Here is a 27366-nt window from a genome sequence, read left to right as displayed (position 1 = left end):
AGTGTCCATGTGCCGAGTTAAAGGTCTTTCAGGGTCTTTTATATGTCTAGACAGCTGTTCTTTCAGGGCAGTAGCATATGCCACGCACCTGTCACAAAGTATGAAGTTGACAAATGTCACTTGGATTACTTCTTTAGACTGCCTTTATAGTTGCAAAATAATACCAAAGAGAGATGGAGTTCAGTTTCATTGATTCATTCTTTATGTAAGTCTCCCCCTTGACATATCCTAAAACATGTAAAGCAACATCTTAACAACCACCCATACTAACTACTCTATCTATCTATCTATCTATCTATCTATCTATCTATCTATCTATCTATCTATCTATCTATCTATCTATCTATCTATCTATCTATCTATCTATCTATCTATCTATCTATCTATCTATCTATCTACCCATCCACCCACCCATCCATCCATCCATCCATCCATCCATCCATCCATCCATCCATCCATCCATCCATCCATCCATCCATCACCAAAAATAGAGTGTTTATATCTTATGGGAGAACATGGCAAATTTCTATTTGCAATACATGGGTGAACAATAATTTTTGCAGTTACCGTAGCTTTACGCCTTATGTCGCCACAGAAATGCTGGCAGGAAGTGTACTTCAGCAGCAGCACATGAACATAGAGATTGAATAAGTTTGACATTGCCCTTCAGGTCCAATGGGAGCCAATCTACATTAAATTGCTTAAGATTTCTAAGCAGTTCAATTTGGCGAGAGGTCACGGAGCAGTAGAGACTCTGGTCCCCAGAGAGAGCCGTCCATAGCAGCTAATTGAGAATTTTGCTGAAAACAATCCTCCTGTGGTTTAGAGAAGGAGACTTGTTAGCCTGTGTACTCGAAGCGCAGTAGCTCAGAGTGGTAAAGCAAGTTTAGTGATGGGAAAATGCTGGGAAATGTGTCCAGGCTACTGCCGACAATAAAATATATGTATACTTTATATACAATATTTTAGGATTTACAGATCTATTTTAAAGCCAACACACTGACAACATCTTTGCTTAAGCAAATCTCTAAACACATCTCCTTATAGAGCTTATTGTCATTTGCAAATAAATAACAGTGTGAATAACAAACTAATAATCTAATAATAATTATTAATGTCATCAACATGTTAAAAACGCATTAGCAACGTTTTAAAATATGTTAGCAACATGCTAATTCATACTATTTAGGTAGTCTATTGTATGAAAACATGGCTACATGCTAGAAATATGTCAGAAATATGGTTAAACCATGTTAATAACAACAGTTTAAATATGTTAACATAGGGTTAACGCATTAGCGGCAAGTCATGCTAGAAAATGTTAGCATATATGTTAGCATATATTTAATCTGAAATAATGTTAAACAAAATGTTAGCAACATGATATATTAAAACATGATAAAGCATTTTAGCAAAACAACAAATCATGCTCACAATGTGCTAGTTTTGTGCTAAAACATGCTAGCAATGTGTTAAATATATGTTAACAATGTAATTCATGCTAGTAAGGAAATAAAACAGTAAACACATTAGTATTTGTGGTGAAACAATAGCAAACAAGAATTGTTACTCTTTGTTTTTGTAGTGTTGAACAAGTTAACAAAATGCTTGAAAGAAGGTAACAACCAGAATTACTGTAGAAACATGCTTGCAATGTTCAGATTCATGAGAGCTACATAAAAATGATAGATTAAGCTATGGCATTTGGTTGGTTGATTAGATATATTGTTGCTTAGATATATTGACAACATGCTAATCCATGCTGCTGTAAAACAATAGCATTGCTAATGGCATAACATGTTAGCTGTGTGTTTTGACTTGTTAGCTACTTTCTAATAGTTTAAGCTTTAAGACATGCTAGACAAAGTCAAAATATACTTAAAATATTAGCATTATGTTAAAACATGCTAGCTACAGTAAGCGCTAAAACATGTTAGTACCAGGCTCTTTCATGTTAATAGACTTATAGATGTTAAGACATGCTAGCAACAGTCAAAATATACTTGAAATATTAGTAATATAGTAAAACACGTTAGCTATGTGCTAAAACATGATAGTACCATGCCGTTTCATGTTTATAGACTTAGAGATGTAAAGACATGCTAGCAACAGTCAAAATATATTCGAAATATTAGTATTATGTTAAAACATGTTAGCTATGTGCTAAAACATGCTAGTACCATGCTGTTTCATGTTTATAGACTTAGAAATGTTAAGACATGTTAGCAACAGTCAAAATATACTTGACATATTAGCATTATGTTAAAACATGCTGGCTAAGTGCTAAAACATGTTAGTATCACACTCTTTAATGTTTATAGACCTAAATATCTTAAGACATGCTAGCAACAGTCAAAAAATACTTGAAATATTAGCATCATGTTAAAACATGTTAGCTATGTGCTAAAACATGTTAGTATCATGCTGTTTCATGTTTATAGACTTAAACTAGAGATGTTAAGGCATGTTAGCAACATTCAAAGTATACTTTAAATATTAGCAATATGTTAAAATGTGCTAGCTCTCTGCTAAAACATGTTAGCATCATGATGTTTCCTGTTAACATACTAAATATGCTATTTAAATTGTAATTCATGTTGGTAACATGCTAGCAAAATGTTAGTCATGGCTGCAACACAATGTGTTATATATTTTCATTTCATTTTGGGTGAAATATGACCAAGACTTGTTTATTGTGAGTTTCACTCCAGTATTTTTTCTCTTCGTAGAATGCTGTCAGTGTCAGCATTGTTGTGATTACAGCTGTGTGAAGGTGCACAGTAGTTTGTAGTGTGATAATTGGTGTGTAATCCTGTAATAGTTGTCAGTGCAGTGTGTGTTAGCAGCAGGGATTTGGTCAGAGGTCTCTGCTAGCTCAGCTACTCTGTTTTAGACAAATGGAGAGCCATGCTGAGCCACGAACCCTGCAACCAAACCCAGATTCCTCCCACCAATCACTGTCCTGCATGGTCAGGCTGTACTAAAGCTCAGCCGTAGGGGGAAATCAGCCACACACACTCCCTCGACTCACCCATTTACTTTGTCTTCCACTGGCCTTTTCTGATTTTCAACACATTCACATTGAATACGCTGTTTTATACAGTTATTTATTTATTTTTTTTAAATCAGTTTCTTCTCTATTTTAACACACCCTCTGACAATTTCCTGGTTGTTCTGATTTCCCTTAGCCAAGGCCCAAAGCAATCAGTCATCATTACAATCAGTTGTAACTGTTGTAAAATAAACATCACAGCATATATTTTTGTTGTTCTTTAAGCTAAAGCTGTTTCTGAAATCACCCCAACACCCCTAAATAGTGCACTATTTAAGGGAGCAGCCATTTCTAGTACTGTCCAAAACTATAGTGGACGTTAAGAAGTGCACTCAGTCAATCCCACAGTGCAAAAACAAGTCTACAACTCATGTCTAGGCCCACACGGAATCTGCGCGCGCAAATTTCTGCAGATTTTTAGCCCATTATTAGTTCTGTTTATTATTTACTTAAGTAAATGTGTAAATCTAAATTTCAGTTTTTATTCAGTAATTTATTACTTTTGATTTAATATATTAAGGTTTTAGTTATGATACTCTGCTGGATACTCCTAAAGTAATTCCGCAGAAATACGCAGATTTTTACCAAAATTGTCCGCAGAAATAGCAAAAATCGTCCGCAGATTCCGTCTGGCCCTGCTCATGTCCACTCGACAGCTAGAACATACTCAAAATGGACTCTGAGTTCTTGCGCCAAATGAATTTCCACATCTAACCACAAGATGAAATTTACAGCAAAATCCTAATACTGTAAGTTTTTAAATAACATACTAAATATTATTTAAAGTAACGTTTGTATACATTATATAATTTAAAACACTTTCTTCATGACTAAGGGGCTTATCACACTGAGCGCGAATTTTGCGTTGAGAGTCACTTTTTTTGAAGGACTTACCAACAGCCGCTAGCATTTTGCTCGTTACCTATGCACCCTGCGCATCTTGTGTTTTAACCACCTGCTGCGCCTCGCGTTTTTGCCATTGCATGCTGTGCAATCACAGTTGAAAAAAGTCAGCTCTGAGTGGAAGAGTGCGTTACGTCAGTCGCGTCTTTTTCATTCTCTAATCAAATTAAAGCAGAGGCGAAGTTTCCGTTGAGGTGACCGCAGTGTTTGTGTTGTCAAAAATACTACAGAGACTTTTGAAGATAGAGGAGAAGCTAGTGGTTACTAATTTGAGTTATTCAGTGCTGTATGACTCACGAATCTTGAATTTCACAATATTATTAAATATAAAAATTTCATCAAAATGAACAGCAGCACTAGCGTACAATAGACAGCTAATTTAGTTGTTGCTTAGCGACATAAATAGCACACCGAACTTTTTTTTTTCTTGTCAGTAAAAAGTTATAGTGGTGCGCCTCATGTTTTTGCTTAAAGGCATGTTAGGTGTTATCACAGGGTCTGAGCAAGAAGTTTAAAGTCTAATCTGCCAATAATTATTGTTTTTATTTGTATATTCTATGACTTTATATGACTATAAAGGGTTACATGTCTAAGATGTATTTCTTCTGATATAATTTTAAATCCTAAAAACTCTTTTTTCTTAAGAATTTTGACATGCAGTTTCAGTACTGTGTATTGTGATCATAGACTATTATGTGTATACATGCAAAAACATCATTCATTCACACATGACGCCGATTTACTCCTCACTTAAAAAATATAGATAACTCTTATCAAGGTGTGCCCTTTATCTATCTATCTATCTATCTATCTATCTATCTATCTATCTATCTATCTATCTATCTATCTATCTATCTATCTATCTATCTATCTATCTATCTATCTATCTATCTATCTATCTATCTATCTATCTATCTATCTATCTATCTATCTATCATCATCTTTATTTTTTAGGTAAATAATTGTCTATTTTTTTGCTGACCTGCTTCCTGAAAAGGAAAGCAAAAGAGGTTATTGAGTGTGCAGGTAAAATGCGGTAGCATGGCAATCAGCAGCTTACCTGTTCTTCTATGTGTTTTGTGTGTGCGCGCGCATGTGTGGAGTTATTGTTCTGTTCTGGTGGACTCCAGCACTGTGCCTGGCCTCAGCACGGGTCATTTGTTGAATGTGCTGCTGTAATTTGCAGCTTTGTGACTGAATGGGCCACACGTTGGACAAATACAATGTCCTGTTCTAATAATACAGATAGACAGGAAACATTAAGGCCCAATGTTTATAATTTTTTTAAGTTTTTTTTTTTTTTTTGTAATATTATACAACAAAATGTAACCTGTTTGAATTATAGGTTATTATATTCATTCATTCATTCATTCATTCATTCATTCATTTTCGGCTTAGTCCCCGTTATTACACTGTATTATATTTTATTATATTATATTATATTATATTATATTATATTATATTATATTGTGGTATATTATATTATATTATAAATGTTATATTATATTATATTATATTATATTACATTATATTATGTTATGTTATGTTATGTTATATTATATTTATTATATTATATTATATTATATTATATTATATTATATTATAATATATTATATTATATTATATTATATTATATTATATTATATTATATTATATTATAATATTATATTATATTATATTATAATATATTATATTATATTATATTATTCATTTTATAATTCATTTTCTTTTTGGCTTGGTCCCTTTAATAATCAGGTGTCGCCACAGCGGAATGAACCGCAAACTTATTCGGCACATGTTTTATGCAATCGATGCCCTTCCAGCTGCAACCTCAGCAGCACTGCAATACTATAGCACCAAAATACTGGTGGTGCCTCTGTAGTTTGCAAACGGTGTTATCATTAACTTTCTAAAATAGTTAATGTTGCATGTGGAAAAGTCACTAAAATGCTCACACATTTGTTCCAGCAAATATTCAAGACCACTTTATTTATTATTTTTTTATAATAGTCAGCATTAGGGCTGCAAAACTATGTAGAATTTGTGCCTTTTTTTCTTATGCTTCAAATACACAGCTGAATCTGTTAATTTCTGTTACTGTGAATATGATTTAGCTACAACGACCACGACAATCTCTTAAAAAGAACAACTTATTAAAGTGAAATTTGGAATTGTGTTTGATTCTTACCTAATAAGACTGGGGGAAAAAAAACAGATGAGAAAAAAATAAAAAAATAGCTACAGGAAACACTAAGAAAAATACTTTTTCACTTCATATTTTGTTAAAAAAAATCTGTTTTTTTTTTTTTTTTTTACGAATTTCGATTTCGATAATTTGCATCTTTATTTTAATATATTTTTTGTTGGTCAGTTATCTACAAAATGAACAAACAAAAAAATTATAATTAAAAAAATAATAATAATTTAGGTGAAGTGACGTGCTGCTATTTTTTCATGGCCCAAACACAATCATGATACTTCAGCTGGTATAGTCTCGTGGCCTAAATTTATGATATCATGACAACCCTAGACTGAATATAACATAATAATTTGCAGAAAAATCTACCAAAATATACAGTAGTATTAGCTTAATGAAATAGTAAAAGCAAATGATACACTCTAAAAAAAACATGGGGTTATTTTTTCTACCCAAATCTTGGGTTGAGGCATTTAGGTAATTTTTGGGGGTTATTTCCAGAGTCTTAGGTAGTTTTAACCCAGCTCTTTGGGTCAAATCAACTCACTGACTGGGATACCACATTTTATGTACTAATTTGTTTGAATGCAATGAAAACAGTGTAACATGAATGCAGATTCCTTGCGTTTTCAGATGATTAAAATGAGATTTATGGTCATAGCAGCCCTTAGTCAGACCTTTACTTTAATTTTGTAGGATTTTTTTAAATCATTTAAGTAATAAAAGTTTCAACAGTATGCTACCATCTTATTAATTTACTAATTCATTCATGTTAACATTATTCTTAAATTTGCTAAATCAGCTTGATGGAGTGTTTGGCTGAATATGGGTTATAGTGCAAACTCCAAACATGCTTTATTGTTCTCTTAAAGGGGCGCTGAACAGTTGTGCTGATGGATTAGCTATTGTCCTAAAGGCCACACGAACAAAAGAGCTGTTATCAGTGCAGATAAGAAATCAAGCATGACCAAAAGAAACCAATACGATTTAGATTGCAGCACATCATGTTCAGCATGGCTCATTGAGATGGACTTTCTCAGCGGTGTTTTCCTGTTGCAGGTTTCTCGCCGCTCTACTTTCTCCCCCTCAACGATACAAACCCTAAGAAATTATGATCAATTGTTGAGCATCCTCCACACAATCTATAGCTCCGCATATGCCCAACGATTTCCTGCCAGATTTTTAATGTATCTATAGGACAGGTCGATTCCTCCGTGGGAAGAATTCTATATTTTCTCGTGATGAACTACTTAATCATTTGCTCCGGCCACTTGAGTGAGAAAATCTATATTCATTTTCCTTTTGTCTTTTATTGGCCTGCTCTTTTCAAGTCATCAAAAAGATGAGGTTAGAGGTGAGCAGATAAATGGCCAGCCTTCAGTTTGGCATACTTTGATACTAATTAAAGCTTTCTGGGCCTAATTTACTAGTTCATTAGCCTCCGCTGGTGTAGCGCTGTGTAGGAGGTTACCTGTATAAATTGCCAATGAGAGGCGAGACTGAAGGATCTTTATTGGAGGAGCCATTACTTTCTTTTTTTTATTGGTTTTTCCATCTGAACATTTGCTGACTGTTCATGTCATTCAAATGCTCCCTTAACCCTCCTGTCATGTTCACATCCCGCCTCTTAATTCAGTGTTACTGATCAAAATTGACCCTTCTCTTTTAACTGCTCTATTAGAATAAAAAAAAACATTTTGCACCACCAAATGTTTATTTACCATTCTTTAGCTGTGAACAATGTCTCAAAGTAGTGTTTAACTTGGATTTAAAGAATTACACATAAAATAACTGCAGTTAAATACAAATAGGCACTGAAAAGCTACAACAAAACGAACAATAGATGACATAAATCAAAATACTTTGTTTCGTTACTAATAGACGGCTCGCTAAAATAACTATCACAGGCTGTGACAAAATAAATTTAAATTTTAATCCATATAAATTATTTATCTACCAGCAAAACACAAACAAAACGTTAACCTTTCCAGTGTACTGAGAGCTCGAATTTTCATTCAGTCCTTCAGTTGGACTACATTAGTGTACTAATATACGGGATAGTGCCTGAGGGTATAGACGTTGAGTATGGACATAAAACTAGCTCTATTCATACTTTGGTCAATTTTTAGCAAGATGATAACGGTCTAATCCAATAAAATAATTGATGCTAAGCTAAATGTGCTCTCGCTAGATTGGCTGAAAGAAAGAAAGAAATATAGAAAGAAAGAAAGAAAGAAAGAAAGGAAGAAAGAAAGAAAGAGAAACACACACACACATAAACACTGTAGGTTCACATAACAAACACCTGTTCAGTCTGTGTAAAGATATGATGCAGTGTTTTATTTCATGTGCAAGCAAGTTGATTCATGTGGGAGGATCCAAGGCTCTCTCATGGCAATTAATAACCTATTAATTTATGCCTCGTGTACTCTAATAGATTTTAGTTTTAAAACAGGCTTTTGCAATGCTGTTTCACCCAGCGTTTCTGAACAACTCTCCGTCTACACTACACCACTGAAAACCCACATCACGTGACCACACACACACTCTAGCATGCACTGCAGCGATAAGTGCTGTGCACGTCAGACTGTTCATCAAGGATCTACCGCAGGATCTATTCTCACTATATTTGTTAAACATGATATTTAATTTGTCTTGTATTTAACAATATATTCTCAGAGTTTTTTTTTTAATCTATTACTTGTTCTTAGGTACCGTGTTTTGGCTGAGCGCAAAATAATGAATAAATTAAACCACGTAAACTGATTCTGCACATTTGACTAATTGCTTGCATTTATTTGCTATAATGTATAAACTTATTGTATGTTTTACTTTTATGATTGCCATTAGTGATTATTAAAACTGATATTCAGCTAAAGAGAGCGTATGTTTTGGATTTTTCATTGAAAATGAAAGGAGACAGTAATGTTAAAAGCTCCGTTTTGTTATAAATATTCATACAATGATGATGGCGGTCATATGAATATGCAGCGACATGACACTTCAACATTTTCTGCTGTCAGTAAATTAAAATCAAAATGAAAAGATCCAGTTCCATAAATCATGCTTTCATTTTATTGTTAAGATTATTGTTAATTTTTATTATTTTTATTGTTATCCAGTGTGATGTGAATGAGGTAATATAGTATACTGTTCCTTTAAAGATTTACTCGATGTGTCTTTCGGAGTTTGTTTTCCATATCAAGCTTGCGTCTGAACAAGGAGAAGATGAAGACTGAACTGTTTGTAGACAACTAAACATTGAGGGAAAAGCCCCAAACAGAGAGGTGAATGTCTGCAGCTCCACCTTTCTTTTTAGATGTCTCCATTTTCCCTTATCCCACACTAACAAGGAGCAGCAGCGTTTTAGAATGAAAACGGCCTCTTCAGTGTTAAAAAAAGCTCAAGCTCCAGTGTAGTGTGGATGGATGGCGTAACGTTAGCAAAACGTATGCGTTTTCAAGCGAAAATGTATTAGTGTAAATGAGGCCTTAGTTGCTAATCCGTATGAATTTGTACGATCTCATTCAAATAATTTAGTACTATTTGCTTATCCCCTTAACTGTTTGGTTTATGGGTGGGGTTGGGTGCCACGCCTCCTTTTATAATTCATATATTTTCAGACGACTGAACTCGCCACTAAATTGACAAAACGTAAAATAGTTACGTTTCCTTGAGATCAGGCTAGAGTTTGTTGTCGTCATTGCTTAATTTATATTTGTTTTTGTTGGTAGAAACTTGTTCATCAGGAAAATTATGACGAAAATAAATGTCAGTGTATTTTTATTATTGTTGTCGTCATCATCACTTAATTTTTATTTAGTTTTCGTCTAGTTTTTATCGATAGAAACTTGTTCATCACGAAAATTCTGAAGAAATCAAATGTCAGTATATTTTATTATAGTTGTTGTCATCATTGCTTAGTTTTTATGTAGTTTTCGTTGGCAGAAACTTGTTCATCATGAAAATCCTGACGAAAACAAATGTCAGTATATTTTATTATAGTTGTCGTCATCATTGCTTAATTTGTATTTATTTTTTGTTGGTAGAAACTTGTTCATCAGGAAAATTATGACGAAAATAAATGTCAGTATATTTTATTATAGTTGTCGTCATCATTGCTTAGTTTTTATTTAGTTTTTGTCTAGTTTTCGTTAGTAGAAACTTGTTTGTCACAAAAATTATGGCAAAAATAAATGACAGTATATTTTATTGCAGTTGTCGTCATCACTTAAATTTGAATTAGTTTTCATCTAACTTTCTTTTGTAGAAACTTGTTCATCAAGTATGACAAATTTTCCATCTATCTATCTATCTATCTATCTATCTATCTATCTATCTATCTATCTATCTATCTATCTATCTATCTATCTATCTGTCTATCTGTCTATCTGTCTATCTGTCTATTTGTCTATCCATCTATCTATCTATCTATCTATCTATCTATCTATCTATCTATCTATCTATCTATCTATCTATCTATCTATCTATCTATCTATCTATCTATCTATCTATCTATCTATCTATCTATCTGTCTGTCTGTCTGTCTGTCTGTCTGTCTGTCTGTCTGTCTGTCTGTCTGTCTGTCTGTCTGTCTGTCTGTCTGTCTGTCTGTATGTCCATTCTATTCTATTCTATTCAATTCTATTCTATTACATTATATATCCAGTTGAAAAGCAGTTCCTCAAAATATGTATTGGTGATCCAAAGAAGAATAAAAGAAAGTCATCCAGGTTAGTGCTGCACAGTAAATATATGTGTCCAAATAGTTTTTTTTTTATTTTTTATTTTAGTGTTGGTCTTGAATTGTCATTTCTGCTTGTGTGTGATTGTGTGTGTGTGAGTTTGTGTGTGTGAGAGAGAGATTTGTGAGAGCTCAGAGAGGATAGGACAAGACTTAATGTCTTTTTCTATTAAATCTGTCTGATTCACTCTGCAACAAGTCTATGTACATGTGTCAGTAAGAACTCATTCCCGTCAGCTGCTGTTAATCCCCAAATAAATGCTGGATCGGCTCGAAAGCAGACATTCCCGGCCCACAATGCAACACTACTTACTGTAGTCATCAAAGCTTTTATCTTCCAGTGCTGGATTTACTGTTACTTTTTTATATAGAACATTTAACGATACTGATTTTTATAAGCACAGTCCACTTCAATTAAGTCCAGTATGTCTAAATAAATAAAAAGCGGTTTATCTGTGCAGTATCAGATCTGCAAAATGACAAATAAAATAGCTGAATGTCATGCCTTAAACAAGGTTGCCTGCGATGGTTTTGCATTTGATAATATAGTTTATAGTTATTGAATGAAATAATAAAATTTGCAAGGGAAATCAACCACTTAATGACTAGGTTAATGCAATACTAATGCAATACTGATGGATGGAATGATGGATGGATACAATACATACATACTTACATGCACAGTGCATTTAGGTGGATATGTTGAGAGATTATTTGTTGAATATTCTAAACAATTTTCAGTTTAAATGTGTTCTGTAATCATTATATCAGTTATTTTGCTACTCTGTGTGTGTCTTTATTTTATTTTGGTCAGAATTTTACCGTTTGTTTATTTGTATTGTTTGTGCTATTCTTTCTCATTTCTGTCCATCGTAAAACTGTATCAGACTCAGCTTGCCTAAAGAAAGCGCCTGAAGTTGGCAAATGAGTGAATGAATGGTTATGTCTGGCCAACATAAAACCAACGACTCTCACATTGACCCAACGAAGAGAAAGATAAAAGATCATTCATGGAGACTGAGGTGCCCGTTTCAGCACAAGAAACCAATCTCTAGATCTTCGCATTGATCAGATGTTGAGCTGCTTGCGCTTTGAAAGTCACGGAAACTTCACTACAGGTGCCATTGATTCACACTTTGATTTGTCTTTGCTTTCCGTAGGCCAGTTTTACCTAGCCTTACAGCTTCTACAGAGAATCCAGACTTCAGACTTAGTTTGAAATTTGTCTTTTTGTTTAAACTCGTAGAAGGAATCTTTGGCTTGAGAAATCTCTGGTTGCAGACATCTGTCAAATGTACACTGTATATTCATCCAGACAGGAGTAGATTTAGATTAAAACGGTCAAAGAGAATTCTGCTCAGTTTTACTTATTCACTTGTCTGCCTAGAAAAGAAAAGAAATAAAAGCACGCTAATAATATTTTTCACTCTAGTTGACTGGGAAAGTTCTGCTCTATTAAGCTGATGATGATTTTAAAGACTGCTTTGATAAAACAAGATTGAATTCAGAGAGAGAATATAATGGTTTTACAAAACCCTGTCATCCAGATGTGACAAAAGCCTTCAAATGGTTTTGGAAGCCATTAATGTGTGACTGATATGTTTTATTTTTATAAGTTACTATATTATAAATATGGTGATTTACTCAGTAATTGTCTGAGGTAACTGGCTTATATTGTTGTTATTTTAAGTTTATCAGAAAATCTAGGTTCTGTTGTATTTGTAGGTTATTTTATTCTATTCTATTCTATTCTATTTTATTTTATTTTAGGAAAGTAACAAAAAAATGCATTGTTCTTTCAATTACAGAAGCATGTCCTAGGCTACTTTTTTGTTGTCAATTTAAATGTGTTCAGTAATCATTATATCAGTTATCTACAATATCTATTGAATGTTTTATTGCACACTTTTTCTATTTTTATTTTATTTCTAAATTTATTTCTACTTTTCAAGGGTGCATTCTCCTACAAAAAAATTAAATAAAATAAATAAAATTAAAAATAAAAAAAAATAAAAAATAAAATAAAATTCTGTATGAGCACATCCAGGGGATTCTTAAAAAAAGATGCCTTGGACCTGATAAAGATCATGTAGGTTTAGAAGGTGTCATTTATAAGTTTTTAGGAGCTGATTTTTGGTGTCCTTTTTTTACTATTGCAATTTCCTTAAAAGCCACAGTTTGTTTTAGAAAATTGTAAACTACATACAAGAAGTAAAACAGATAAACTCTTAGCACCATGGCACAACATAATTTTAATCATCAGAAGCTTGCTTATTTGTTTGTTTTTATTATTTTTGAGCCATTTATATAACACAAATCCTATTCATCCAGCATTTATTTATTTATTTATTTATTTATTTATTTATTTATTTATTTATTTATTTATTTATTTATTATTTACTTATTTACTTATTTATATAGTTTATTTATTTATTTATTTATTTATTATTTACTTATTTACTTATTTATATAGTTTATTTATTTATTTATAGTTTATTTATTTATGTATTTATTTATACAGTTTATTTATTTATTTATTTATTTATTTATTTATTTATTTATTTATGTATTTATTTATTTATACAGTTTATTTATGTATACAGTTTATTTTTTATGCAGTGTTAGGTGACTTTAAACAATTCCATGCACTGGAAAATATGTAGTTGCTTAAGTTTAGTGCCAGAAACAGGCAAAGTATAAAAGCAAGTACATGGTCATCTTTAAAGTCATGATCTATGTAATGTGAAGTGGGACACTGACAACAGATGTGCAGATCCAAATGCCACTTTATTATAAAGTTCAGGCAAGCAACAGTTACAATCAGGAGCAAACAGATGTACAGTATCCAGTATTAAACAGGCAAACCGTCAGTACAGGTGGCAAGGTATTAACACAAGATCAAACAAGGGAGGACAAGACCAGGAAAACACGTCGTAGTGTTCACAAAGACAGACAAACAAGACTCAGCCTGTGTTTATGTGCTGTATATCAGTCCAACTAATCAGTCTTTCAGCAGCTTCAGCTGTGTGAGTATAATCAAACGGGATCAGGAGCTGGTGTGCGTGTGTGGTGCATGACTGGAACTTGTAGTTCTTGAAATGGCAGATTTGTAGTTTGTTATCTGTGTGTATACCTGCGATCTGCACAGGCTGAATTGCTGTTGACTGTGACAACATAATCATATATTTTGGATTTTTGCTCTAACAACAGCCTTATTTTGATAACATTAAAGGGATTGTTCATCTAAAACTGAAACTTCGTCATTATTCACTTGTCACAAACCTTTTTTACGAACCTTAAGTTATTTTGTAAAATGTGACTTCTGTAGTATGTTTTTTTTTTTTTTTTTTCCAAAATCAATGCTTACTGATTTCTTACATTTTTCAAAATAACTTATTTTGCTTACAACCATATAAGGAAACTTAGGTTTGGAACCACCGATTTTAAGGTGAATTATCCCTTTAAGAAAGATGATGTTTTTATTGCTGCATATTTAAAGAGAGAGAGAGAGCGAGAGAGAGAGAGATAGAGATGTATTTGAAAAGATTCAAATAAACACATTTTATTTTTATTTTTTTCTCCCGAGATTATCCTGCTCTTCCGTGTGTTAACCATGCACACAACATAAAGCTGGGAAATGAATTATTGATTAAAAACAAAATTTGTAATTTGCTGGTCGGTATCAAAGGCGTCCCTGGGCGCACGCAGCCTGCCGAATGTGTTGATTCGCCATGGAGAGAGACTCTGTAATTCTGCTGACAGACATGCTGCGGTTGATGAGGGGCCGGGCTTAAAGGATGTTGATGGCGCAAAAAAAAGAATGCTCTTCACTCCTTTCATCCCCGCTGCTCGCTAATGCAGCACTTTGAAATTGAAATGACGGGGAAATATAATACAGTGGCAAATTAGCCCGTTTGCTGTCCCGCTCACACTAGAACCCCTTTGAACAAGCCTCACAAAAACACACACGTTCGACATCCTCTAAAACCACATCCCTCAGGCATCAAACACTTTCTAAAGGCCCGTGTTTTCATCTCTCTCTCTTTTTAATGTGGACACAGGCCGAGCCCACCATAGTGCCAGCTTAGCATTAATCAGCAGTGCCTGGCTCTTTTAGCCGCACTGTCCGTCTCGCTCGTGTTCTGTCTGCTCTCTGACCCTATTAACACATAGACCACATCACTGTTCGCTAGAAAGATGTCAACTGCCATGTGTACTGCGGTAATGAGATCAGGGGCGAGTTTGCCTCCAACTACTGACAGTTTAAACTTTGCTGCTGGTTTGTGTGTAAAGTCCGACTGCACTTCTTGCTTGTCGTTCTGTGCATAGACATTAATGGACAATGACTTCAAAAAGAAATGGCCATATCGGGGCATTTGAATTATAATAATATTTTTTTTTTTTTTGCTTGTGTATCGTGACATCAAAGGTTGCAGAGAGACTCTGTAGCTCTGCAGACAGATTTTAAACAAATTGAGATTTGTTTATTAATTATGTTTTTCAATATAAAATATCTGGTGTTGTATTTGTTTGATAGATAATGTGATTTTTTATATATAAAATAGTAATATTGTTATTACTATAATTATTACTACTACTGTTATTATATGCTACAACTACTACTACTACTAATTATAATAACAATAATAATAATAATAATTATTATTATTATAATTATTATTGTTATTATTATTTTTATTACTATTATTATTATTATTATTATTATTATTATTATTATTATTATTATTATTATTATTGGTGGTATTATTATTCTCGCAGCAGATGCTCTGTTTTCTTGTTAGTGAAACGCTCAGTTTTTCCACTTACAAAGTCGTCATGTAAATAGCAAATGTGCTTATGGCGCGTCGCAACTGGCTGTTAAAGGGAATGGGAGATGAGACTCTGATTGGTTTATTCTCAAAACACACCTATAACTCATTAAGAAAATGAGCTCAACCCTTGTAGACCATAAGCCATGGCGCAAAGCGGATTTTTCGTCCTTATATTAGCATGGATCGTTAAAACAGAGCCCAAAGACAGCAGAAGTCATAAATTATTTAAACCTGACATGTTCTTCCAAAATATTTTAAATGTTTACCAAAATAAAATGTATTGTGTTTAAAAGGGGGAAAAAGTTTTGTATTTAACCCAGACATTTTAAAATAATATATTTTATTATATGATATTTTTATCCAAGGTTATCATACCGTCAGAATCTTATACCGGCCCATGCCTACTTCTCGTTAACTTCAGCTGTATTGTACGTGTGGAAGGGTTAAAAAGCACCTATTGATTTAGATTTATTTTGCGAGAAAATTATTTTGTATTTAAATCTTGTTGTTACCTGGAGCAAAAAAAAAAAAAAAAATATATATATATATATATATATATATATATATATATATATATATATATATATATATATATATATATATAATTTCTTTTTCTTATAGGCTGATAATATATATATATATATTTTTTTTAATTCAGTCACCAAAAGGTATATTGAACTAATATAAATCTAAAAAATAAGACTCATTACTTATTGTTTATTTTTTGCTGGTACTAATACTTACAATCAAGTCTTAACATCGTGGCTCTGTTTGCGTAACCCACTTTGAGAGGATCTTTTTGAATCTGTGTGATCTGGTGACTCACTCTGTCTAAATCATTTGAATCAGTGAGTCATTAAGTTGAGACTTGCTCTAATTGGATCAAGTAAAAAATAGTGAATTTTTAACTGAAGACTTGCTCAGTCAAGATCATTTGAATCAATGAGAAAACACTTACCGGTAGTTACTGTGCACGAGGCTCGTAATTTAATGTTCTATAATGATTAGAATTGAATCAGTTCAGAATCACCTAATAAACAATTTTATTGCTACATATTGTAGATGTTCTTATAGACAAAGACTGATGAAATGGTCAAATTAAAATTCATGTCAATTGTAGTTTGTGCATGTTAAAAGTGAATGTGATGCTAAATTATAAGTGTTACTGTTTTTCTGTCTAAAAATAGATTTGTTTTGTGAATGTGCATCTTTGTTAAAAGAGGATTTATGTGCATAAAGCTGTGTTTATGAGTGGTTAAATGTATATGAACAATAGGGATTTGCATGGATAAAATTTGGATTATAGAACATGGAATATGGAATATGACTATAATTTATGAGGAATTTATGTAGGATTACCTCTTTGCAATGTATATGGAAGTGTAAGTAATGTCTGCAAGACAATGCTAGATCAATAGGCTTGAAATTGAAGAGGAAAATCAGAGACTTGTGTTTTAAATGGAAGTAAATAGAGGAGAAGATTTAGAAATGCTGAATAGTTTCATGTAAAATCAGCTGTTGACTTAGTACATTTACTAGTCATTATCCACAATGTATTTATATGGAGAAAGACAGTCTTTTCAGTTTACTGCCAAAAGCAGCTACTTTATTTTTAATGCCAAACTATTATAGAAAAAATCACCAGGACTCAAAGATAGACCCTTTTCACAAGACTGTTATGATGCGTATGGCGGCAATCTGCATCTCAAATCCTTGAAAGTTTTTATATTTGGTTGAAAATGTATGTACATTTCTAAAGCTAGAATTTGTATCATATCATATTTGACACCTTACTTTTGTGGCAACCACAACACAATGCAATATTGTCCTTGGAGGATTTGCCTCATATCTCACATTCAGTATCGCCGGTTCAAGGCTTGTTTTATTATTATTATTATTATTTGACAGGGAAACAGCTGTTCTCAAATAAAACACACAATCACAAGTACAAATACACTCACCGGCCACTTCATTAGGTACACTTTACTAGTACTGGGTTGGACCCCCTTTTGCCTTCAAAACTGCTTTAATCCTTCATGGTATAGATTCAACAAGGAAATATTATTGAGAGATTTTGGTCGGCTGAACATCCATGATGCGAATCTATTGTTCCACAACACCCCAAAGGTGCTCTATTGGGTTTAGATCTGGTGTCTGTGGAGGCCATATGGGTACAGTGAACTCATTATCATGTTCAGTAAACCAATCTGAGATTATTCTCGCTTTATGACATGGCACGTTATCCTGCTAGAAGTAGCCATAAGAAGATGGATTCACTGGTCATAAAGGGATGGACATGGTCAGCAACAATACTCAGGTAGACTGTGGCACAAGATGCACAATTAGTGCTAATGGGCCCAAAGTGTGCCAAGAAAATAACCCCAAAACCATTACAATACCACCGTCAGCCTGAACCGTTGGTACAAGAAAGGATGGATCCATGATTTCATGTTGTTGATGCAAAACTCTGACCCGATCCGAATGTGGCAGCAGAAATCGAGACTCATCAAATCAGGCACAGTTTTTTCAATCTTTTTTTGTCCAGTTTGTGCGAACTGTAGCCCATCGGTCTCAAGGTTGGATGTGTTGTGTATTCAGATTTGCTTTTCTTCATACCTCGATTGTAACAGTTGGTTACCGTTGCCTTTCTATCAGCTCAAACCAGTCTAGCCATTCTCCTCTGACATCAACAAGGCATTTGCACTCACAGAACTGCCACTCAATGGATATTTTATCTTCATCAGACCATTCACTGTAAACCCTAAAGATGGTTGTGCATGAAAATCCCAGTTGATCAGCAGTGTCTGAAATACTCAGACCAGCCCATCTGGCACCAACATCCATGCCACGTTCAAAGTCCCTTAAATCCCCTTTCTGCCCCATTCTAATGCTCAGTTTGAACTGCAGCAGATCGTCTTGACCTTGTCTACATGCCTAAATGCATTTAGTGCTGCCATGTGGTTGGCTGATTAGGAAATTGCATTAACAAGCAGTTGAACAGGTGTACCTAATAAAGTGGCCGGTTAGTGTGCATACAGTTTGCAAATGCATATACATATTTAAATTGTTATTAAAAAATTATAATTATTATCCGCAGAAAAAAGGGCACTTTCTCTCCCTCAAAAAATATCAATGGTTTGTAATAATGTTCTCTTTAATATTTCTTTCTCTCGCACTCTCTTTCTCTGAACATGAAAATCAGTGCCGGCTGAAATGCAGCATAGACTCTATGGAATCAGGAATCATTTGCCCCCCGCTAGAAAGAAAGCGGCAAATAGCTGAAGTAGGAAACTAGAGGAGGCGAGAAAGAAAGAAACCAGGAAAGCAAAAAACTCGAAAATGACCATCTCCGATGCACCGGCGGACTCCCGCTGTTCAAATCCAGACAGCAAAAAGAAAGCAATTAATTCCACTGTACCGCATACTAGCCATGGCTGTCGGTGTGCCATCTGTAAGATGAAAGTCTGCATTCTGCACATTATCATCCATTAACAACCGAAGCAGGAAAACTCCAATCTGATTTAGTAATATAGCTCTGTTGAGATCTTGGAGCGTGTAGTCATAAATGATTCTGTAATATTTATTGACTTTAGGGTGGTTCGGTTACACTGACATTTCACTGTAAGAGAAGCTTATTTGTTTTTGAGTGGAAAACTTGGTCTCGGTGACAGCAGCTCGGTATAAAATTTGAATATGACAGGGTTAGTGTTCTCTCCGTGTGCGCTCGCGGAATGAATAATAGCTTCAATGTCGCTCAGCTCTTCGGCGGAAGAGGCCTTAAAGCTTTCTTTATTCTCCCACAATTCTCTGGAGCGAGTGTCAAGGGTACATCTGAATACCCTTAATCAAATTGTGCCACCTTTCCCCCCTTTCCGCTCTCCCTGTTGACTCTAGGTCACTCGCTGGACCTGTGATGATATGAATTAATTCTGTATGATTATATTTTATTACTTTATGCCCTCTTTTTTTCTATTCGTCTTTATATGCATAAGTCACCCGGAGGCTAGTTCTCATGGAGTCACCTCTCTTGTCTGAAAGACATATAGTCCAGTGGATGAAACTTATGCTTTTACTTTCAGTGGATTCTTGTCTGCATTTGGCCTCAAAGGAGTAGTTGCATCTTGAATTTCTACTGCAAGGTGTAATTGCGAGAATCAGAAGCACACAATGAAATTTTTTGAAATGAAAGTTTTAATATTGATACTACACATTTGTTTGTGGTATCTTATTATTATTTTAAAAATTTTACAATTTTATTTATTTTTATTTTTTTATTGTATTTAATTTTTATCTTTAAATGATTCATGAATAATCAGACGCTGTTATGTTAGTGAAATATGATTGTTGTTTTATTAAATATTTATTGACATACTGTGACAATTTCCTTGCTCTGTTAAACATCATTTGGGAAATATTAAAAAAAGAATATTATATAAATATATATATATTTGGGCGAAGCAGTGATGCAGTAGGTAGTGCTGTCACCTCACAGCAAGAAGGTCACTGGTTTGAACCTTAGCTCAGTTGGCATTTCTATGAGAAGTTTGCATGTTCTCCCTGCGTTCGCCTGGGTTTCCTCCGGGTGCTCCGGTTTCCCCCACAGTCCAAAGACATGCTGCAGGTGAATTGAGAAGGCTAAATTGTCCGTAGTGCATGAGGGTGAAATCCCAGATGACAGGATGGCCGGAATGTGTAAAAAAAAAGTCGTTATCATATGGACAAGTCTAAATGGAAGACTTGTTCCAAAGAGCCGACCCCGCAACCATACGAGACTAAGGCCGAAGAGAAGAAGATATAAATATATATATACATACACACACACACACATATATATATATATATATATATATATATATATATATATATATATATATATATCAGGGCTCGAAATTGCGACCATTTTGGTCGCATATGCGCCCGAAAATTTAACTATGTGAACATAAAATATTTTTGGGAGCATTTCTGCGAGTGCTTAAAATTGTTGTGTGCGACCAGTTTTTACTGCAAAATGTTCACCACATGCGCGGATTCGGGAGACATTCACGCAGAATTCATCTCTAAGCTCTTTGTTTGCACTTGGAACGGGAAACGCAGCGCTCAGGAATGGTTTTAAACAGTTGTCATGTCGTCTTGCTGCAGTAAACAAATCCAAGTCCGTAATGCTTGCCCTGGCTTCGCGCTCTTCTTATTGGCCCACTGCTCTAGCACTGAACGCGAATGATTGGTTAATATCAGCTGTCAATCACTCAGTCAGCGCCTTCTGGCTTCGGATGACAGAGAGCTGCTACCGCGGAAAACTAAAGCGCTAAAGATGATATTGAAGATAACGCGGACAGATTTAGTTTTAGAAACCATCTAGTTACAAATAATGACACATCTTACTAGTGATCATGTGCTGAATGTTAATCCACCATCTACACTTTTCCAAGAGTAGAAGACTTCCATTGGCTTCAAGTCTGCTATGAAAAGTCTGTGGGATGGAGTTTTCAGGTAACTGTTTGCCACATCTAGCACGAGAGCTTCTGTTTAATCCTTCAAATAATTGCCAGATGCTCTCCGCCGTGCAAGGGGCAGCTATATGTCAAATTTAACATCACGTACACCATCGCAAATGGGCTTACACTGAGTAAATTAATATCGCTAACTTACTCATGAAAAGACCGGTATGGCTATTAACATGACGTATGCATACAATAAGGTACAATATGTGTCAAAAGCATCAGTGCAATATCAGACAGCACTTGTGAGAACAGCACAGTTAACGTTATACCGTTCAGATCGTAACAGATTCATTCAAGCAGTGCGTGCAGGGCCGGTGAGCGCTCCGTGCTTTGGTCACTCAGTTATGTTATAAAAATCTATTTTCTTGTGATCACGGGATTTCGTTGAGACATATTTTCCTCACGTACGCATATTTATACTATTATTTTTTTGCTTGTTAGTTTGATTAGTGTTGATTTCAAATACTATAAATCTGTTTGTATAAAACTTGTAGTAACGGTGCTCATATTTGGTGGGTGCGACTAAATTTTGGCTGATGCGCCTAACTTTTTAAAGTTAGGAGCACCGGTGCTACCAAGCAAAAAGGTTAATTTCGAGCCCTGTATATATATATTATATATATATATATATATATATATATATATATATATATATATATATATATATATATATATATATATATATATATAATTTTAAACAGTTTTGTTTATATAATTTAGTTTAACAATTATATATATATATATATATATATATATATATATATATATATATATATATATTTTTTTTTTTTTTTTTTTTTTTTTGTCGTAGAACATTAAGTTAAATATACACTACTTGACAAAAGTCTTGTTGTCAATCCCAGTTGAAATAGAAACAGATAATATCTTGACTTCTAGTGGCAGAAGTTAGATTTTTCAGATGAATTATCTACTGAGCTATAGGGATAACATGAACTATGGCAACATGATCATTTTCCTAATTGTCCACTGGTAAGATATTTTTTTTTAAATATGAAGCGACCCCCCCCCCCACAAAGCTCGCTGAGGCCCCCTTGTGGTCCGCGTCCCCCCTGTTCGGAACCGCTGAAGTAGTGTACATGTTATGAATTACAAATTTTTATTTCAGTTAATTTTTTTTTTTTTAAGTTTTAGTGGTAATTTTTCCGTTTTCAAAAACCTAAACATGTAAAGTAAAAAAATATATATCTAAATAATATTTATTATGTATTTATAGTTTCACACTTTATTTGATGGTCCGTTTGTTGAATTTAACATGCCAACTAATTTTCATTACAAAATAAGTAGACTGTTAAGCCTGATTTATACTTCTGCGTCAAACACCGGCATATGCTACGGCGCTGACGCATAGCCCTTCGCCGTGGCCATCGCCGTCACTGACGTGCACCTCTCAAAAAATGTAACTACACGTCGCAACGACGCGTAGCATAAGCTCTGTGATTGGTCGGCTTGGTAGCGCTGACGAGTCTGGGCGGGACCGAGAGGCGCGCGAATGGCGCGACGCCGCGCGAGCGGTTGTTTACAAGTGTGGAGTCCCGTGAAGGAGCTCCGGATGGAAAGTTTTGTTTTGTGTTTACCTTATAGTTAAAGTTGTTGCACGTCCGCCGGTTCCTGCCTCAAAATGAGCGAGTTTGAGCCACTTGTACATCCCGGAAGTGTTCAGGAAATGCAAAAAAGTAGCGAAGAAACTTGACACAGAGGAACATTTACACCTCACTGCCAACTAGCGTTTCGGAAGTGTTAATGCAGACCGGCAGAGACAGCGCGCAGAAGTATAAATGCACAGCCACACTCGTTGCCTGCGCCGTGGGTTACGCCGGTCACCTGACGCAGAAGTATAAATCAGGCTTTAGGGTGTGAAAGTTGACATGTACTTACAAAGTATCTCATAGTCAGTTAAATGTCTGTTGAAGGAGTATCAACAGATATTAAGCAGACAGTCTACTAATACTCAAATGGACCATCAAAAAATAAAGTGTTACCAAAATATTTTCCAAATGGTCTATATGTGCGAGTGAATTACATTATATACATCTTCACTCTGAACTGAAGCTTAATCGGCAGCATCTCTGTTATAAACCAGTCACATACAAAGTATTTAAGACATTTTGTTTAAAATAACTTCATAGTAAGAAATGTTATCAATTCATTCCAAAGTATTGATAAATGAGTGGCTCCAAACTCTAATCAACACAAGAAAGCAAAAAAGACACATGCAACTCAATGAAGTATTTCTTTTTGTAATTGCATGGAAGCGCAGTCTATCACTGCATTTTATCAGAGAATATGTTTACAATTGACGTTTTCTCTAGTAATAAATGACTCATACTTGGATTGCTTTAACCTCAAATGTGATTGCGTTAGATTTTTTAGACGAAACATGATTTTAAGAGGCACCAGTCTGCTGCCTAGTGTTTGGAACAGCCTTGTCCTTGATAATACACCTATAAAAAGAAGCGACTATTTATAACCATATGGACTGTGTCTCTGCCATACAGTTGCATCATGTAATGGTGTACAGGGTCAGTCCCACTGAAGCAAACAGGGTTAAATGCTACAGTTAAGGGCACAGTGGTGATAGCATCGAACCTGTGACCTTTCCAACCTATATAAACACTGATATAACAACCCTCATTTTTTATGGCCAACCTGAAAGTTAACATCCTTCTTCTTTCCTCAGAAATACATACATACATACATACTTGCATACAGTACCAACTTGGGGTGTATCGGCATTCGAACAAAAAAAAAAAAAAAAAAGTAGTACACCCCCTATAGGTTATACCATGGTACTCTCATAGAGAACCGAGTCTGAGTGAGTAATGAATTGGCATTTGTTTACAGAGACACACAAATAAAAGCTGACTGTTCTAGTGTTTGCCGACAGTTCTGTTGTTGTATTAATGAGATATTTGCAGTGTCTGAAATTTGCGGTCTTTTATTTAATATCAAATAATCCGCCATTGTGTTAGCTCATAACATGCACCCTCCCTCATTATCCCATTTGTTTATTATACACTTTTGTTTTTGGTTTTTATTGTTCATTTGTCAATAAAGAAAACATCCACCTACATGTATACTGCATCTTATAATATCTAGTGTAAACCACAAACCTCTTCCAGGAATCTGATCAAACATATATATACAGTTGAAGTCAGAATTATTAGTCCCCTTTGATTTATTTATTTATTTTGTATTATTTGCTTGATATTTAACAGAGCAAGGAAATTTTCACAGTATGTCTGATAATATATTTTCTTTTGGAGAAAGTCTTATGTGATTTATTTCTGCTAGAAAAAAAGCAGTTTTTAATTTTGTTTTAAGAACATTTAATAATAATTATATATATATATATATATATATATATATATATATATATATATATATATATATATATATATATATATATATATATATATATTTACATATAATTAATTTTATTTAATTTTATTTATTTTTTATTTTTTTTCAAAATGCATTGCGGTCCATATGTTTTGGTTGAAATGTTTTGTTTAGAAAATATTATATTTGCTGTCAAGAATAAGTACAAAAACCATATTTTCATAGGACAAGGACATACGGCCTTATTAATATTTATACTGTAGACATGACTGAGATAGGACATTGATGTTCCATGTCACTTTCTTAGAAGTGCCACTACAGCTTCTAAACTTTACCGATCTTACCCTTGGCTACTTCACAAACATTTCTGTTAAAAGCTGAAAAAAATAAAAATTTTGTGTTTGACTCTTTAAAAGATGTCCATGGCCCAATCCCAATTTTATTTTTGTACCTCTATGCCTTCCCCGAAACAGTCTGAAGGGGAAGGACTTAAAAATTGACCCCTTAAAAATTGGGACAGCACTGCAGCACCTGCACACGTCATCATATGTCATCGTCATTTCTTGCTTAATATAAGATTGAAGATGGTGGCTGCTGTTGTTATTCCAGTTGTGTTATTTTTTGGTATTTATCTTTAGGAAATCACTGACACCATATATTATGTTATCATAATGATATAATGTGGCAATAAGATCGTAACTATACAGTGCATTTACACCATGGCCATATTTATCTATGTAAACACACGAAAGCGACATTAACATTATAGCAGACACTGTAAAACACTCATTCCAGGCAACTAGACTTTTCTGACAAGGCATTTAAGTGTCATCAAGCAACACCATGTTGTGGGACTACTATACAGGAGTTATTATTACTGATTATAAATAGTGAAATGTAGCGTTTTTTATTTGTATTAAAATGAGGAATAAGGGGAAGGGCTAATAATAACATAACAATATTAATAACAATATTAGTATAGCCTACTTGTTTGGTGATATTTTACTGGCACAAAAGTAAAGTAGAAAACCTGTAGCCTGCATAAATAATACATAAATATAATAATTTAATAAATAAATAAATAGGTGGTGCAGTGGGTTGCATGTACGCCTCACAGTCAGGCTGACATCAATGTCCAACAACCAACCTAAACCAACCAAATATCAACGTCTAATGATGTTACAGCTTGATGTTGTGTGGACGTTCCCACTATGATGTCTATCAGACACTGGATTTTGGTTGCCATACCTAATGAATAAATGTCAATATTTGATGTCAAGGGCTAAGGGGTAGAATTGGGATTAGGCCTAAGAGATTAACTCAAGGCACTTAGGCTAAACAAAAGGCCATATGCACTGGTCTTTTATGAAGACATCAAATTTACATTTACACCCTTACAAAGGTTTTTCTTTACATGATGTTCAGATTCTTTCGTCCATCTGAATATTTGGTTTCGCAAGTCTACAAAGTTAAATCTGATTATGGCCTGCAAAAAAAAAAAAAAAAAAAGTAAAAACATAATCCCTGTAGCACTTTATTGTGCAATTGGTTTTTCTAAGCACCCCAACGGAAGGCTTAATTGGCATAAAATTAGTCTTATATATTTGCATATATATTATAAGGGGATTATTTTGAATATAAACAACACTCGTCTGACAGATACCCAGCTAAAGCCAAGCACTCATCGCTTTTCCTTAAAGAGACGTGGTGTCTAAGTTCTGATTCCTCATGTGTCCTCTAGACTCCTCTTTACTCCCTGATGGGTAGCCGGCTCATTACGAGCTTTGTCATCTCTCCATGTCGACTGTTATGGCTTTGACAGCTTCTAATGAAATCTTTTCCCCACAAATGTTACCTGCCTTTAAGTCCTGTCACTCTCCCTCTCTAATGAGCAGCACCTCAGAATTTGAGCTCGCCGTGACATTTTGGACCCAGCGATTTCCCCCTTGCTCTCAGCGGGGGCTTTCGGAGAAAAATCATCCCACGCTTACAGCCTGGATATTGAAATTTATGTCAGTAGTCTTAGCATAAGTAGCCACTCTTTTCCTTTACATGTTGGCATCCATGTTGGACCAAGCATATTTATTTTTTAAATATGTATATATGAGGACTTTATTTAAATGGGGTTGTCATACAAAGTTTGGAGTGAGATATATCATTCATAAAGGAGTGTTATTGTTAGTAAATTAATCTCATTTTTGTCCAAACTCTAAGAGCTTGTTTACACTTAATGCATTTTTTTTTTTTCGTTTATGTATAGTGCAAATGCCCTCTTAAATGCATTTGTGATTGATATAAATCCGATGTTCATACAGTAACACTTCAGGAGGTGGTCTGGAGGGCATTTCAGATGAATCTGGATAAGCCTAAATGCGTCTGCTTGTTAAAAACACGTATTTAAATTAGATTTCTCCAAAAATGTACAATAATAAATGTGTACGCATGTTATAGGCTATGATATAGTCAGGTATACAGTAACGGCACATATGCAAAATGCAAGGCAATGCCACAGATGACAGTTTGTAATGTTTATTTCGTATTGTTGTTTCGTTTCATTCTGTTTTTCATCTATTCTAACCTTTAAAGGATACAAATAGATTGTTAAATCAATATCAAATACTTTAGCAGCATTAACCAATAACACACCTGTAGTAGCATTCTCTGTGAATGGGAGCTGAAAATAATTGAATAACAACAATAGTGTAATGTTAGAATATAGTGTTTTTGTTGTTTAAAATGGCACAGTGTTTTGTTTTTTGAAGAGTAGGGATAATCCA

At 34.2% G+C, this 27366-nt stretch overlaps 1 protein-coding gene and 1 long non-coding RNA gene across 31 annotated transcripts in view; both read left to right on the top strand.

Annotated features, from left to right (window-relative positions):
- Positions 1 to 27366, top strand: part of nlgn1 (neuroligin 1) — a 771338-nt gene that overhangs the window by 445490 nt on the left and 298482 nt on the right.
- Positions 22146 to 24969, top strand: LOC141376540 (uncharacterized). Its single transcript, XR_012387023.1, has 3 exons — positions 22146 to 22537; positions 23094 to 24483; positions 24764 to 24969. It is a non-coding gene; the product is annotated as an uncharacterized lncRNA (long non-coding RNA).

The sequence above is a fragment of the Danio rerio genome, chromosome 11 (genome assembly GCF_049306965.1).
Source record: "Danio rerio strain Tuebingen ecotype United States chromosome 11, GRCz12tu, whole genome shotgun sequence".
Taxonomy (NCBI): domain Eukaryota; kingdom Metazoa; phylum Chordata; class Actinopteri; order Cypriniformes; family Danionidae; genus Danio; species Danio rerio.
Note: the sequence above shows the minus strand (reverse complement) of the source record. Positions and strands in the feature narration are given on the sequence as shown.